The 15252-nt window shown below is 39.9% G+C and overlaps 1 protein-coding gene across 8 annotated transcripts in view; it reads left to right on the top strand.

Annotated features, from left to right (window-relative positions):
- The first annotated feature begins 368 nt into the window (after positions 1-368).
- Positions 369-15252, top strand: part of Cnot4 (CCR4-NOT transcription complex subunit 4) — a 110949-nt gene continuing 96065 nt past the window's right edge. For all 8 annotated transcript variants that reach the window (XM_021164397.2, XM_021164399.3, XM_021164398.3 and 5 more), the window contains exon 1: positions 369-578. The gene's annotated coding sequence lies outside the window, so the exon portion shown is untranslated. The remainder of the gene's footprint in view (positions 579-15252) is intronic.

Here is a 15252-nt window from a genome sequence, read left to right on the forward strand (position 1 = left end):
GACACGTCCTAGCTTCCTCCGAATCAGTTAAGTTTCGTAGAATTTTGGTTTCCTACATTTCAGCTAACATTAGTGAAAACCGCCGACCACATGACACAGTAGCCACACACGCGGGCAGAAGAGGAAGCAAAACAAGAAGAAAGCCGGCGCTCCAGTAGCCACGTGAGGAACGAGTTCCCGAGCGCCTTCTCTAGTGATGACTTCAATTCCCGGCCTGCCCCGGGGCGGTTACTATCGGAGGACTACAACTCCCAAGGTGCAGCGGACCAGTCCGCCGCAACCTCCCACTCGCCCGCCTGCCGCTTGTCCCGCCCCTCCCCCGCCCCGCCCAGCCGGATCGGCATGCGCCTGCGCAGCGGAGGCCGGAGGAGTCTTACCCTAATGTAAGATGGTGGCCCGTCTAGCCGTGGAACCCACCGAAAGCTGAGAGTCTCTCTCTCAGCCGTAAAGGTCGGACTCACTGAAGCAGTCAGGCCCGGTTCTGAAGAGTTTTTTCGCCGACTCTCGTTCATTGGTCTCCTGTGAGGACTCGGCAACGCGTGGAGTCGGCTGAGAGAAAAGCGAGGCAAGGCAGGCGGGTGAGTGTCTGCGGGGCTGGGCTTAGGGGAAACCCGGCGCTGACCGGCTACGAGAGAGCGGAGGCTTCGCTGGGACTGTGCAGGCCGCACCCCCCTTTCTCCCCACCCCCCCACCCCCGCCCGCCTCGTCTTCACCCTCCTCCTCCTCCTCTGGCTGCCTCCTCCTCCTCTTCTTCCTCCCTCTCCCCTCTACGCCACAGCAGTTACCACCAGGAAAAGGCAGCCGGGTTGGAGGCAGCGCGGCGGCGAGCGCCGGCTCTCCTTGGAGAATTTCTTCAATTGAGGACCCAAGAGGGCTTCTCATCACCAGTTTTCCCCGCATTTTTCTGGCAACAGTATCCTTAGGTCTTGGTCCTCCTGTTTCCCCAGCCTCCTTTCCCCTCTGACGTCCTTTCCTACTGGCCCCGGTCTCCCAAGCCAGAGCCATCATTTCCACTCTGACGGGTGTTGCTGCTCACTGCCCACCCGTCCTGCTTGGTGGGTTTTTTGCCCCTTTTTGCCCCATCCCTTCCAGAAAGGCTGCTCTGGATCTAGCCTCTGCCCCCCTCTGGTGCTTGCAGTCAGCCCCCAGTCTGTCTGCCAGACCCGAGTTGATTCCGATGTGCAAGTCTCCTTTAACCACATCTGTCATCTTAAAGCCACCTCGTGAGTATCTAAATCATGTTGCCGCTCCGTTGCTCCGTATAACCCACCTGTTTCTTAACCTACTTGAGAATTGTCGGTTCCTTCCGTCTTTCCAATGCAGATTCTTTGAGCACACACTCCCAGGATAGGGGAGATGATGCCCGTGTTGTTCCTTGAAAAGTAAAGGAAGTTAGGAAGTGAATGAAGTGAGTGGGAGACTATTAACGTTAAGAGAAAAGAGCTTTCTTCGGGCTACTCGGGAAAGGAATGTTTTGCTTTTTTGATCTTTTTGTTGCTCATTCGCTATCCTTTTTTACCCCTCTTTTCATTTTCGACCTTCTCCATGCTACTCAGCATTCTCCTGAATTGCCATTCTTCAGGATACTTTATGTTGTCTCTGATTATACCCATAAAGATCAGCTTAGCATTTCAAAACCAGGCGAATCTATCGCACGCGCGCGCACACACACACACCACTTCATCCCTGAACACCACATGCAAATACAGATGGTATTTTGATTAAATGTGGGTTACAGATTCCTTTTGTATCAATTATTGGCTGCGTTATATTGATGTTTATGTTAATTGATAACATTTATTTGTGATGGGTGTAAATTTGACTTTTTTTCCCCTCTCTTTTGATCTGGGAAATTCCCTCTTTTGACATTTCTAGGATAGGAGTTATCAGAATAAGTTGTATGGAAAAACACATTGGGTATGTATGAAGAGAAGTTGATATTTTGGGGTAAACTTAAATTCCTTTTTTTCCATAGAAACTATGGGGGCTGAGAAAAGAAGTCACAAAGCTGAGCATACGCATGCTTTCAATGGCACTTAGCTGTTACTACCTGTAGTAAGTAAGAGCTAGAAACTGAAGAGCAAGGGGTGGCTTATGGTCTCTACAGTAGAGTGAAAGCAGAATTGAAATGCACTAGTTTGTGTAATCAGAAGTTAGAGTCTTTGCTATAATACACCACAGTGACATAAAGAATTACCAGAACAGCAAATAAGATTATATAGGTCAGATAAACACATGTCAAGCTTGAACATAAGACATTGTGTTATTAATATGTATGTGAAAATATTTAAAGTCACAGTAACCGTCTCATAATGAAGTAGGTCGCTTATTGGGGGGAAAATAGTAACCACTTAAGCGTAAATACAAATGCAGATCGTCTAGTTACTTTCACACATTACTAAGTTATTGTAAATCTTACATATTTCATCTATAAAGCTTGAATAGTCTTATATTTGATGTTACATTAAGTTACTGTGAAGTTTTTAAAAATGTAAACGAAGGTTAGAAAAGCTGCTCATAAAACTCCTCTCCTTCCTCCTCTTTTCTCCTCCTCTCCCTCCTCCCCTCGGCTGGCTTGTCTTCTCTCTTCTTTTTTCCTTTCTTCCTTTCTCTCTTTCTTTTTTTTTTAAGACAGGGTCTTTATGTAGCTCTGACTGACCAGCAATGTAGATCAGGCTAGCCTTGAACTTGAGGACAGGTCACCTGACTCTTCATCTTGTCACTCATGGCCAAAGCTCTTTATTTCAACCACTTAAGCCCCAATTTGGCAAAACGGAATAAATCCCTATTCTTCTAAAAATTGGAAGCATTTTATATAAGCATCCATTGTTTTTAGTTATACCTTGAAGTTAAAAAGAAAATAATACTTTTCGTTTAGTTTACCAATAACTTGTCTTTAACTCCAAGTAAAAAGTAGATACTGGTGGAAAAGCCTGCCACTTTGAACAGTCTTGTCTAGATACTCTTGGCAGTCATACTTGGCTGGATTGAAAGCAGTATGTTCTAAGGAGAAGACTGTCTGGTAGAAGTGGGTGAGTGATCTTTTTAATACATCTTTTCTTTTGTAAAGCTATTTGGCTCACTAAATATCCTAAATAATTTCTCTTCCTCCTCTGGGGTCATCAAATTCTTGCTTCTAGCGTAGAGAAGATGTAAAAAAAGTTCTTTGACACATTGACAGGAGGAAGTAAGCTGAAGTTTATAAATATTTTTGTGTAGTCTTTATTTGTAACATTTAACATGGAGGCTTCATACTTGATGATTTTCTTTGATACTTTGTAGTTCTTTCTGCAAATTGAATAGCCAAAGTCTTCAAATGAATAGATTGTTTGTATAAGGTTTTTAAACATGAGTTAAAGTTGGTTTACCATATAATTTTTTTGAAACTTGCATCTACAAACCTTTAATTTGATTAGGATGAGAGATATAATCAAACACCAAAATACAAAATAAAATTGTTTTGTGACACTTGTCAACTTCCTTCTAAATGGAAATACTAGAGGTAGCTTGCAGCCCATTACTTTGTTTTTGTTGTTCTGAAAGAAGGTCTTAACTATAGCTCAGGCTATCCTGGAACTGGCTGGGTAAAAGAAGTTGTCTTCAAGCACAGGGCAGTCATCCTGCTTCAGCTTCCTTAGGCTGGAATCACATGTGTGAGCTACCATGTAACCAGTACTGGATAACTCACTATTTTGTAAAAGACAGAGGACATTGCCAAAAGATGAGCTCTTAGCATTAGGAGAATTTTACTTACTTGTTAGGTACTAGGCTAGACTATGGACGTTAAGTGGCCTCCTGCATATTAGACAGTGGCTTTCAGGAGACTGTTTCTGTATAAAGGATTTTGTGTCTTAAGAGAATGAAAAATAATTCATTTAATCAGTTTAGTTTTAGAAGCTTTTCTTTGCTTCCTTCCCTCTCCCTGGTTTAAAGTGAGGCAGCACTTTTCACATTCATGATTTTTTTTTTAATGTGACTGCAGTGATTCTTGACTCAACTCTGTTATTGTCTTTGTAGACAGTGTGAGATAGGGTAAATTTGTGAAAGCTTTAGTTTTTGCTAAAAATTCACATAGTTTTGTCATTACCTATATTATCACCTTGACTTTTTGTAAAGGAAGTGTAGTGAGCTAAGTTGGTTTTGAAACATAAACTGTAGGGAAATAGGTTATAGAGGTTTTTGCTGTTCTAGAAACAGTATAACTAGAATGTACTACATACATTCCCCAAAGGATTTTTTAATCTAAATGGAACTTGTAAATGGTTTTCATCCCACTGGAATAGCATGTATCAGATAAAACTTGGTAACACATTCTAACATTTTATAAACTTTATGTTCCCATAGAGTTAGTAGGAAAAGTCTACAAATAACCATTCTTGAAAAAAAGTTGCATGAAACCTGGTAATTTAGAGATTTAATGTATTTTTGTTTCTCAGAAGTTGAGAGTTCACTAGTTATGGTAGCATAATCTATTACTTTGATCAGGTTGTGGGTATTTACACAGTTTATTTCAAAATAATTTTTAATCTCATTTTGTAGACTTCTTTAGTTGAAAGATTGTGAAGTATTCTTTCACAATTTAAAAAAAAATGTGTGTTTCTGTATGTGTGCATTTGTGTGTTCATACAGATTCATGTGTGGGTGGGCCAGACAACAATTCAGGTGTCAACTTTAGGAAGGTGAACAGAGTCTCCCATTGCCTCTAGACTCACCAATTAGGCTAGACTGGCTCACCATTAAACTCCAGGGTTCCTTTTGTCTTTGCCTAGCCAGGGCTGGGATTGCAAGTCCACACCATGCCCAGTGAGTGAGTTTTGAGGTCCTCATACTTATAAAAGAAATGCTGTATGAGCCATCCTCTCCCATCCTGGTTCTTTAAATTTGATGGGCTTGTTTGCTTGTTTTGTCTTTGTTCCCTCCAAAGTTGTTTATGGACAATTTTAGCACGTTTTTTTGGGTCCCTTATAGTTTAGTTTGTTTAAGTATTTCCATGCTAAGGAACGTATTTCAGGCCTGTGCACATGAAGCAAGTATATTACCACTTGGCCTCATCATTGTAATTTACTAGCATGATTTTCTTTAATTGGAAGAGGAAAACCCAGAGTAAAGATGTCCAAGTATCAGGCAGTCTGAGATGTTTTTCCTTTTTGTCTCAGTATATTCAGTATATGAGGATGGCTTCTTCGGCTTCTTCATTATTAAGCTGTTTGTGTAGGAAGATTCTCCTGTTTCAAGCTTTGCTTGCCTTACTTGGGTAAGCCTTGCTATTCTCAAAGCATATGTGTTATATATCTGTTCAAAACTTTTTATTTATTTATTTATTTATTTATTTATTTATTTAATGTAAGTACACTGTTGCTGTCTTCAGACACTCCAGAAAAGGGAGTCAGATTTCGTTAGGGATGGTTGTGAGCCACCATGTGGTTGCTGGGATTTGAACTCCGGACCTTCGGAAGAGCAGTCGGGTGCCCTTACCCACTGAGCCATTTCACCAGCCCCTGTTCAAAACTTTTTGTTTATTATGGTCACTAAAAAATCTTTTAAGAAGTTAAGCAGTTATGGAATAGAATTAGAAATCAAAATGACCAAATTGGCTTGTGTGCAAAACAATGTGTAAAATGTTGTGTAAAAATAATGGTTAAATACCAGGCATAGTGGCGTATACCTTCAGTCCCAGCACTTAGGAGGCAGAGGCAGTATAGGTCTCTGAGTTTGAGGTCAGCCTGGTCTGGATAGTAAGTTCCAGGATGACCAGGACTACACAGTGAGACCCTGTCTCAAACAAACCAAACCAAACCACACCAAAAAAAAACCAAGGTGGAGGGGAAAAAGCTCAAACCCAAACTTCAAAAACCCAATGTAATTGAAAAAAAATTGCTTAAAACTAGTAGGTTTGTATTACTGTTTGTAGAAGGAATTAGCAAAATATGACATGGACAAAGCAGTGACTGAATTTGAATGGTAGCTATATCCAAGGGACATAATATCCCCTAATAGTAACAGATACCTTGTCTAAGCCAAATATCTAGAAATTCCTGAGCATGGTTTTCCTTCTCTCCATAAGATGTTACTTTCTGATAATTTAGAAACCTGTTTCATTCATTCCCTGTAGGGCACCAGGTGTCTTTAGATTTTGAGTTAACTGACATTGGCTGACTTAGGTTATTTAAACAGAGATTATTTAGTGAGCCTTGGTTTTAGCAGTATTTTCTCCACCAAAACAAAAAAAAACAACAACAAAAAACCCCCAAAACTTAAAAAACTTTTCTGCCTTCCATATTTTATGTATGACTTTTTTTTTTTTTTTTTTTATGTATGACTTTTTTTCTGATTTTTTTTTGAAGATTTACTCATTTTATGTATGTGGATACATTGATATATCTCCAATTTACTGTTCATTAACTTGTAGAAAAAAATAAAAGTGCTGCAAGTTCCCTGTTAGACTTGATCTTTCTAGAAACCTTTCTTTTATGGTCAGTGGAGAGCTAGATATTTGCTGGGTGAAGAAGTTAGTTACAATCTAGGCCTGGTGTACAGATCTGTAGTCCTAGCTACTTTGGAGTGAGGCAGCATGATCTTGGAATTCAAGAATGACTCTGTGTGTGTGTGTGTGTGTGTGTGTGTGTGTCTGTCTGTCTGTCTCGCCTTGCTCTCACTCTCTTGCTCTCTCAACTGTAGCTAGGCATGGTACTATAGATCTGTAATGTCAATCTGTAATGTCAGAATTTAGAAGCTGATTTGAGCCTCAACAGTGAGACCCTGTTTCAAAAAGCCAAACCAAACCTTTTAATGTGCCCCAGACCCATTTCTGTGCACCAGGATCCACAACAGCAATCACCCTTTGAAAAAAGGTATTACAATGTGTTTTATGTATATTTAAAATGAACTTACGACAATATTAAGCTTTTTTTTTCTTTTTAATGGGGGCAGGGAGCTGGGATTTGAATTTAGAAGTTATGTACTAGGAAAGCCTTCTACAAGTCAGCTACAGTCCAAGCCCAAGTCTTTTTAAAAATTGAAACTTTGTGAACACTTTCCACAAATACAAAGTAACTGTGGATTATGGTGTAGCTGTCACTGAGCCTCAAAGATTATCAGCTCCCAGCAGTGTGGTCTCATCTCTGGCCCACTCACTTTACCTTTCTCCCTGCTACTCTGCCCTGCACCACTTTGAATCAGTCCTGGCCATCACATTATTTTCTTTTGTACTAGAACTCTTTCAACAATAAAATACTTTGAATTTTAATCAGGATCATGCAGACGGCTTTTCAGATAGCTGAGTGCATATTATATATAGACCCACATGCTGGAAAGTGACAGTTTGCATTTATCTTGACAAGAATACTTTATAACAGTACAACCTGCACTGCCCAGAGAAGTGTTCAAATAATGTATACAATACATAAACTCCAGGCCATTGCACTTCACATCAGAGCTGTAGGGGTGAGGCTTCCTGAGAGAGTGGATAGAGATAACAACGAATCTGAACTCTGTGTCTTCAGAGCATCTCCAGAGGAGCACTTTGCACACTTCCTGAGGGGCATACAAGCACGAGGGGATGCTTGGAGATGGGGATCAGCATGTTCTGAGGGGAAGAAGTCTGGTTTGTGGAAGAACATGTTAACCTGAGGGAATTGTAGCAGATCGTTTTATATAAGTAAAGTAAGGTTGGTTTTTGGAGTATATGTTTAGAATAAGCTTGAATTCAATGTGTGAAGCAGTTAAGAAGCCCCTCACTCTCACCCCCCCAAAAAAATTGGTAAGGGTCGGGAGTTACATATTGGTATGTTTTAGAAAGATTAATTCTTTCAGTACAGTGCTAAATAACACAGCACAATACTGTGTTTGGAGTTAACAGCCATTTTTTTTTTTTTTTAAAATATTAAAGACCAGTTGAAAAGCATTGAGGTGGAAATTCTGCAGGGTTTGGTGGTAATTTTTTTTAAAGATCTATTTTTATGTATATATGTGTATGTGCTAAGTGTGTATAGGTGCCTCTGGAGGCCAGAGAGGGTGTTGGAATTCTTAGAGCTGGAGTTATGGGTAGTCATGGCCTCCTGATGTTGGTATTAGGAACTGAGTTTAGGTCCTCTGCAAGTGCAGTAAACAGCCAAGTCCTGAGTCTCTTCTCTTCAGCTTCTTACGTCTCAGAGTGACACTGTACTTAGATTAGAGCATAAGACTAAGAAATTGTGTTGTGCTTGTCTTTTGTAGTATATACAAGGCCACTCCCTTATCTGCCCATAGCTAGAATCTCATGTTACTGAGGCTGGCATGCACTAGCTGCCACTATAGGGCAGTAATTGTGGCTAATATAGAAGCAGGTTTTCAGAAAGGAAGTGATAGATACATGATTACTCAAATAATCTAAACAAAGAAATTCAGTTTTTTAAAAAAGATTTATTTATTTTATATATATGAGTACACTGTAGTTGTACAGATGGTTCTGAGCCTTCATGTGGTTGATGGGAATTGAATTTAGGACTTCTGCTTGCTCCGACCCAAAGATTTTATTTATTATAAATAAGTACACTGTTGCTGTCTTCAGACATACTAGAAGAGGGCGTCAGATCTCATTACAGATGGTTGTGAGACACCATGTGGTTGCTGGGATTTGAACTTAGGATCTTCGGAAGAGCAGTCAGTGCTCTTACCCGCTGAGCCATCTTGCCAGCTGAACTTATGATGATGTTTCTACCTGTACTTCCTACGAAGGTGCTGAGATTACAAGTGTGTGACACAATGCTTGCACTACAATGAGAAATTTTATCTCATCTGATTCGATGTGTTTATTAGTACAGATAAGATATATCATGCCTTTATTTGGATAATTGCACAAAAGAAGTATTATTGGGTATCTTTAAGGTTCAGTGATGGTTTGATGAGGCAGAAAGAATGGCCGAAAATTCTGATGAATAAGGGCATTAAATATTGAAGGCTCAACGTCCCTTAAGAATGAATAGGATTTTAAGGTCAGCAGGATAACATATTAGATAAAGACATGTGAAATGAAAATTTATTCTTTGATTTACTTTGATATGCTTCATTTTACCAAAGTAATATTGGAGGCTGGAGAGATGACTCAATTGGTAAAGTGCTTGCTGTATAATCATTAAGGACTTTAGTTTCTTCAGCACCTACATGAAACAAAACCAACCAAACAAAAGAGTGAACGTGTTGGGCACCTTAACCCAGCTCTGAGTGGCTTGAGACCGGAGCATCCCTGGGGTTTGCTGAATCCGTAAACTCCAAGTTCAGTGAGAAACTGTGTCTCAGTGGGTAAGTTAGCGAGTGACTGAAGAAGATGCCCGATGTCTATCTATGGCATCTGTATGTACCTGCACACATACACATATACATGAACACAAGCCAGTGCTCACAGACTTTTAAAAATCTGGTTGAACATCAACTTTTTTTTTGGTGGTGGTAGTGGTAGTGGGTATGGTTGCTGTTCTGAGACCCTTGTACCTTTTATTTAATTTGTTGACCCTCATTAAACCAACTTCAAATACTGTGTCTTTCTAGACACATTGAACTACATCTCCCAACCCCATGCTAGCGAGTGCTGTAACATTGAACTACATCCCCCGGCCCTTTGCATTTGCTTTCTTTCTGGAGGGAGTATCTTATGGAAGTCGGGCTAGCCTGAAAAGCACTTTTATCTTTTTAGAAAACACTTTGTTTATTTATTGTATACTCGTGTGAGCATATGGATTCCATGGGGGTGCATGTGGATTTCAGAGAACAGCTTTTGAGAGTCAGTTCTTTCCTTCTACCATTTGGATTCCAGGGGTCCAACTCAGGTCATCAGATTTGGTAGCAAGTACCTTTATCTACTGAGTCATCTTACCAGCTAGGGCTGGGGGGATGGGGGGGAGGTATTTTGTAGTAGAGGATAACCCTTGAACCCCTGATCCTCCTGCCTCCACCCCTACATACCCCTCCCCCCAAGTATTGGGATTAAGGTATGTGCCACCATGCTCAGCTCATTTTGTGTTTATTTATTTTATATCTTTATTTTGTTGTATGAATGTTTTGCTTTGTGTGTATGTCTGTTTGCCATATGTGTGCCTGGACCCTGTGGAGGTCAGAATAGGATATCAGATCCCCTGGAACTGGAGTTCCAGGTGGCTGTGATCTGTTGTGTAGGTGCTGGAAATCAGATCTGAGACCTCTGCAAGACCAGCCAATACTCTTAATATCTGAGCCATCTCTCTAGCTCTCTTACTTTGTGTTTTAGAATGTGTTTATGTTCTTTTAGCTTTGTAAATGGTAGATGAATATTAAATATATTTACTTTTATTTCTTGCTTCCTTTAATATCTAAGGTATTATATTCTTATGCTGAATTTAACTTGTAGATCTCAAAGATTCTTACAGTCAGGCTGAAACTCTCTGAAGCCCAAGGTGCTTAGAATTTTAAATTTATACTTACTTTTACCAGTAATTTTCTTTCTTGTGTTATAAATATTAGGGCCTGTCTTAATGCCATGACTGTTGTAGCATTTGTATAATATTAATAATGATAGAAACCAAGATGTAATGTAGTACATTATTGAGAAGTACAAATTGATCATCACTGACTTCAGTTTACAAAATACTCCCAAATCTGAAGCTGGAGCACTAATCTGAGAGCCAGAGTTCCACAGTGCCCTCCCATTACAGAGCACAGTCAAAGGCAGGTAGACACACTGAAACCAAAAGCTTTTCCTATGATATCATCAAGTCTGTTCGTTTAAGGTCTATATGAAATAAAATGCATTTTATGTTTATAGTTGTACTAGTCTTGATTTTTGACCTGTCTCATTATGTGTACATAATGTCTATATTCTCTAGACTCTCCCTAAAATCTGAACTCTGAAACACATCTTCTCTAGGCATCTTAGGGACATGAAGCCTATGATATCTGCTTGACACGTCCCCTATCCTTCGAGCTCCTTCATTTTGGTAATGTGTAGAGCTAATTATCTTGTATTGTTTCAGTTTTGCTCTTTGTGACAGGTTCTTGCTGTATAGTCCAGGCTGGCTTTAAACATGCTGCTTCAGTTTCCATAGTGCTGGGATTATGGACATGTGCTATCATGTCTAGCTGAACTATTTTGGCCTTTTAAAAAAACCCCTTTTTCTCTATTTGGTCATGGTTGTTAAATATAAATGCTACTTGCCTTCTCTTTGGGAATGTTTTTAAAAGCAGGGCTTTTAATGTGTTAATTTTGTATTTTAAGATTGAGTCTGAGAAGGAAAATCTTTTTCTTTTTTTTTTTTTTTGGTTGGTTTTTCGAGACAGGGTTTCTCTGTTTAGCCCTGGCTGTCCTGGAACTCACTTTGTAGACCAGGCTGGCCTCGAACTCAGAAATCCGCCTGCCTCTGCCTCCCAAGTGCTGGGATTAAAGGCATGCGCCACCATGCCCGGTGGAAAATCTTTTTCTTTGTGTATATTTGTGTATGCTTTTCTGAATGTATGCCATATAAGTGGATGTCTGCACAGGCTGGGGGCGGGGGCACAGGATGGAGCTGGAGTTACAGATGGTTGTGAAACACCTGACATGTGCATGGTAAAAGTCAAACTTGGCTCCTCTGAAAGAATAGGACGTCCTCTTAACCACCTAGCCATCTTTGCAGCCCCTTGATTTTCCTCTTATTTTCAAGTATATAGGTGTTGGGCAAATTGCTACACACACAGGTGTTTTGCATGGCAGGTAGGTTGGTTTAGACATTTGTCTGTTCATATTACAGTGAGGACTCAGGCATTCTTCTTCTTCTTACTAATAACTCTAAGGCAACAAGAGAATCTTAAGGATTATTACTGTTTCCTTTCTTTTTTCATTTTGATATTGGGGATTCCCCATATGTACTGATCATGTGTTCTGCCAGTGAGCTACATCCCCAGTCCTAGACTCTGCTTTTTATTATATATTGCTGAAGTCTAGAACTGTGAGTGGTAAGTCATGCTCATTTTTTTGTTTTGTTTTGTTTTTCAAGACAGGGTTTCTCTGTGTAGCCCTGGCTGTCCTGGAACTCAGAAATCCACCTGCCTCTGCCTCCCAAGTAATCATGCTCATTTTAATCCAGCCATCAAGAGGCAGAGGCAGGAGGATTGTCAGAAGGTTGAGACCCAGCCTGATTTACATACTGAGTTCCAAATCTATAGAGTGAGACCCTGTATCAAAAAAGAAAGAAAAAGGTGATTTTAAAAACTTGGAATGTGGAGTTTGAGATAGATGGCTCAACAGATAAAGCATTTCCTGTTCTTCCAGAGGAGCTGTTAGATTCCCAGTACCTATATCAGATGGCTTACAACTGCCTGGAACTTCTGGTGTCTGTCTGTGTATCTGACTGACTGTGCATGAATCTATTTCTCTTCTCTCTGAACTCTCTCTCTCTTTCTCTCTCTCCTTTTTCTCTTTCACACACACACACACACACACACACACACACAAAGAAAATATCTAAAATAATAAAAAACCTTGTCATGATACTAAAATAAATATGCTCTTAAGTATTTGGGATAAAGGACTAACATAGATGATTTTTTATTATGTTTTTGTTTTGAAGCAAGGTTCTCATTATCTAGCCTAGAATTAGAACATCATCTAGCTTAGAACTCATTATATAGACGAGGGTAGTCTTGAACTCACAGAGATCCATATGCTTTGCCTCCCCAATGCTGGAAATAAAGGTGTGTATTACCATGCCCAGTCTTAGATGATGTATTGGTATTTACCTATATGTATATTTAAGGATTGTGTGGGTGCTGCTGCCAGAAGAGGTATCACATTTTCTGTGACTGGAGTTACATACGGCTATGAGCTGCTTCGTGGGTGCTGTGAATTGAACTCGTGTCCTCTTACAAGAACACTTAGTATTCCTAACTGCTGAGCGGTCTTTCCATCCCTGAGGTAAATTTTTAATAGTTGAATATTGTATTCAGTTAGCCTGTAGTTTTCAGTATGAGTCCTTTGAACCCTTTGGTTTTATTCATTATTTCTGTAGGCAGGTGCAGTTTTGAATGAATCAGACAGGGTGAGTTGGCTCTACCACTTACAATCATTTCCTAACCTAGGACAGATACTTAACTAAGTCTCAGTTTTATCATTTATATAAAATATCTAGGATTGTTTTGTACAATAAATGAGCTAATTTATTAGAATGGTATTTCTAGTAAGATATTCTATCCAGGGCACAAAGTAAGCCCTCGATAAAGGTTTGCTGTTAGAATACATTTGAAAGAAACAAGAAACTTTCAACTTTGAAGTTAAGTCTTTATATTCAATACACTTGTTTTTGTTTCTGTTTTTGTTGTTTGTTTGTCTTGTTTTCGTAGGAAATGGATGTATGTTTCCAGTAGTTATTTGGGCAAATGGAAATACAAGCAGTGTGTTTGAGGAATGATCATAGGACTGGCTTGCAGGGATTCTTTGGAATCAGGGAGTAATAGAAAACAAAATTAAATAGATAAGATAAAAGATGCTTATCAAGTTTTGAACTAAGGCTGCAGTATGTACTAATGGCTGATAGAAGGAATCACTACTCTTTGTTGATGGAGGTTTTAAGTCAGGAGTGTGTAAAATATTCAGTGGAAAGTTTTGGTTTGTTTACTTTCTCCAATTCTGGATATTGAACGAAGGGTCTCACGAATGCTAGGCAAGTCCCAGTCCTACAAGACCATTCTGAGTGTCCTTGTGGCACACAGTAAGCCCTCAATTTATATCAGATAAAAGAGCTTTAAGAGAGACTGAGGGCCGGTAAAGTGGCGCAGGCTTGTTATATAAGCGCTGACGAGGCTTGGGCAGGAAGGGGAGAAATTAATGTTCTATGGGTTACTCCTGTGAGAGAAATCAGAGATCTGAAATCGGAAGACTCAGAATAGAGAACCGGGGTAGTTTCAGAAGGAAGGAGGTTGGCATAATCCAGTACTATTCAAGGAGAGTGAGGCTACAGAAGGACTCCTTTGATTTGGTAATACAGTGACCACAGATCATTGGACACTTGAGCAGACTGGGATGGAGAGTTAGATCTAATTGTCGGGAAGTTAAGGAGATAGTAATGGAGACCAACTGTGGAAAAGGTACTCAGTTATGAAAATGGTAAGAAAGCAACTTAGAAAAGCGCTCCTAGCTCTATATACCTGGAAAGTTTCTATTTATTGAAGAAGAGAATGGGAAGCAGTTTGTACTGAATGTTCTTAGGTTTCTTAGCACAGAAGTGTTCATAGTACACATGCTGGTCCAGTGCTCTGCTTCTTGGTAATTATGTGATCTTGGGGAAATTTGTTTAATCTCTTTGTGTCTTTATTTTCCCATTTTTACAAATGGAGATGGGCCATCAAGATGACCCAGTGGGTAAAGATACTTGCTACCAAGCATGGTGAACTGAGTTCAGTTTTTGGAACCTATATGGTAAGAGGAAAGAACTAACTTCTGCAAGTTGAATTGTTGCTTCCACATGTTTATCATGTCACACATTCACTTATCCTACAAATTAATAAATGTATATTTTTTAAAAGAAGCACCTCAGGAATGGAGAGGTATGCCAGTGGTTAAGAGCACTTAATGCTCTTACAGAGGACCAGGGTTTGTTCCCAGCATTATACAGCTTTCTATACCTCCAGGTCCAGGGTGTCTAGTGCTCTCTTTTGACCTCCTCTGGTACCAGACACACATGTGGCACACATACACATGTTGAACCAAAATATTCGTAGCGTTAAAAAAAAATAGGCAGCCGGGTGTGGTGGCGCATGCCTTTAATCCCAGCACTTGGGAGGCAGAGGCAGGCGGATTTCTGAGTTCGAGGCCAGCCTGGTCTACAAAGAGAGTTCCAGGACAGCCAGGGCTACACAGAGAAACCCTGTCTCGAAAAACCAAAAAAAAAAAAAAAAAAAAAAAAGGCAACTCTAAAAACCAATTTTTAAAGAGGCATTTATTTTACAGACCTGTTGTGAGGCCTAAATTATTTTTTTTTTAAAAATGCATAAAACATTGTGCCATTCGTGATACATAGCTGGTAAGTACTAGCTATTATTATCATCTACTGTTGAAAAGAGGTTAAGGCACTGAAGAATTACAGAAAGGCCTACAGCCTTCTCCGGCTATTGCCTGTCTGGAAAACACTTATTTTCTTCTTCTTTCTTTTCTTTCTTCTACTTTTCTTTCTTTTTGTTTGTCTTTCTAGACAGGATTTGTGTGTGTGTGTGTGTGTATGTGTGTAGTTATGACTGCACTGGCAGGCTCTCTGTTGATCAGGGTGGACTTGA

The sequence above is a fragment of the Mus caroli genome, unplaced genomic scaffold (genome assembly GCF_978045245.1).
Source record: "Mus caroli unplaced genomic scaffold, Mus_caroli_1 scaffold_7, whole genome shotgun sequence".
NCBI lineage: Eukaryota > Metazoa > Chordata > Mammalia > Rodentia > Muridae > Mus > Mus caroli.